The 2,165-nt window shown below is 35.0% G+C and overlaps 1 long non-coding RNA gene across 1 annotated transcript; it reads left to right on the top strand.

The window, feature by feature from the left end:
- The first annotated feature begins 464 nt into the window (after positions 1-464).
- LOC113318459 lies at positions 465-1,925 on the top strand. Its single transcript, XR_003344570.1, has 4 exons — positions 465-567; positions 791-878; positions 1,056-1,141; positions 1,816-1,925. It is a non-coding gene; the product is annotated as an uncharacterized LOC113318459 (long non-coding RNA).
- Positions 1,926-2,165: the final 240 nt, after the last annotated feature.

The following is a 2,165-nucleotide window of genomic DNA, read 5'->3' as shown; positions in this document are numbered from 1 at the left end:
TTAAAGATTGTGGTTACTTTACACCATTGAAGACAATCATCAATACTTCTTTGCCTAAAGGAGATGTTGAGGCTGACGTGTCAACACCATATCCATCCTCATCAATACTGAAATATTAAGAAGCCACGTCAACAAACACCCTTTGCAACCGGTGCCTAAGCCACTTGAAAGGACACAACATTTTTGGAACAGTTGGTCCGAAACTAAATTTATCCATGAGAGTTTCTTTTGGTAATAGATTTGGAAACCTATCGCTTGAAACGTCGCAACTTGGACTCTGGAATTCTGAACTGGCATCTCTGTTTATGACAGAAACAATAAATTCTTTAGCCAGCCATTTTGGTCAAATACCGAACCTTTTTTTTTTCGTCTGTTTGTTGTTGAGCGATTAACTGATATTTAGTAGTATGTGATTTCAGTAATGTCAAACCCCAAAATTAGTGGGATACTCGAAGGAAGTGTAAGAAGACACACGACCCTCGGCTATTTGATGAATTGCTAAAGCGAGAATGCATGATAATTCTTTTTCGAAGCCTTATCAAATCTAATCAGAACATATATAATCGGGTATATTTTCGTAATAATAATTTTATGGTGTTTCGATTGGATTTCTTGAAAAGTATAAATTCTTTTCTGACTTATTTGTTTACTGTTGATATTAATTTTCGAGTTCGCTTGAGTTCGTCTGGAGTAATTGCGTCATATATTTGTATTCATAGGAACACTTAATTTACGCTTAATTTGCTTCTTTTTTATCGGAACACTTACTTCTTTTCTTTGTATTCATCAGTGCAACGATCGGTGGCGCCTGATATGCAACATGTGCACCAGTTCTAAGTGTCCATTTGATTGATGAAACCCAAGAAAAATCAGATCAAGTAAGTACAGTATTTATAAGTGTCATGAACGATCAGATTTCGTAAGTCAACAATGTCAATTTGGTTCAATTGTTTTTTTACGAAATGGCTTTCCATGGACTTATTGGTGGTTTAGACAATTCGAAAAGACATGTTTTAGTCCAGATAGAGAGATAACCAAATCATGTTTTGGTTCAGGTGGAGGGAAGACAAATTTTAATCAACCTATTAACCAAGATTTTACTACGGTTTGGTCATGGAAAGAAATCATCCGTGTCTGAAAGGTACTTTAGAACTTGGGTCAACAATGTTTATAATCGACTTTGGACTTTCTTCACTCTTAGTTTCTTTAAATTTTCCATTATATGTTCATCATTTTTTGAAGCAAGTTTCTATATAGTCGATTGAGGACAAGCAGGTCGTACTGATTTGGAAAAGTAAGATATGTTGGGACTCCGGAGTTAAATCATGTTATCCTCAAAATTATTTGGTGCAATATGGTACACTTGAGTTGATGTTTGGATAATACAGATTATGAATGTTTTTATAGAAAGCTTGGCAAATTAATGGCAGGGAGGGTTTAATTATCTTAAGTTGCACCACGAAAGCAAGACCTTAAAGTAATAACAGGAGCCATAAATTTATTTATTTTTGTCTTCACAAGCAGTGAGAAGCTTTTCAAATAGGTGACCAACAGCTTATAGGAACACATTGTTATGCCTTTGTACCTTTTTTTTTTATTTTTCCTCCAGGATTGAGGCCGACAAGGTTCTTTCCTACTCTTTATGTTTGAATCTCTATTCATTTTCCCAACTCAGATTTTTAGGACACATTGATTGAATTGGTAACCATGTAATTTGTGTACAGAAATTGTTTCTACCATTACATTTATAAGGCTTACATACCAATTATTTGTTCTCAAATTATGATCTTATTGTGTGTGACTACATCACGACAGGAAGGAAATGTGTTTGCTAAGGATTTCTGTATGAGTAAGTTAAGGTATATGCTGTATCGTTCAATTCGCGTTATGAAGTTCTTTGAAAAGCAGTTAGATTATGAAGCAAAAGATGAATTGGTCGGAACTCAGTGACCGGTTTGTCATCCCTGTAATGCTAGATGCATGCGCCATATGTATGTTGCTGCAAGGATTATGAATGAAATGGTTAGTGCCTTTTCTCTTAGCGTACTTCGGGCTCGCCATTGGTGCCACACTTATGAATCTGAAATCTGCAATAACATTGCGTATAAATGTTCGTTTTAGTTATCATATACAAAATGCTCTTTTATACTTATTATGGTTCGTAT

The sequence above is a fragment of the Papaver somniferum genome, chromosome 10 (genome assembly GCF_003573695.1).
Source record: "Papaver somniferum cultivar HN1 chromosome 10, ASM357369v1, whole genome shotgun sequence".
NCBI lineage: Eukaryota > Viridiplantae > Streptophyta > Magnoliopsida > Ranunculales > Papaveraceae > Papaver > Papaver somniferum.
This window is presented reverse-complemented; position numbering and strand designations above follow the sequence as displayed.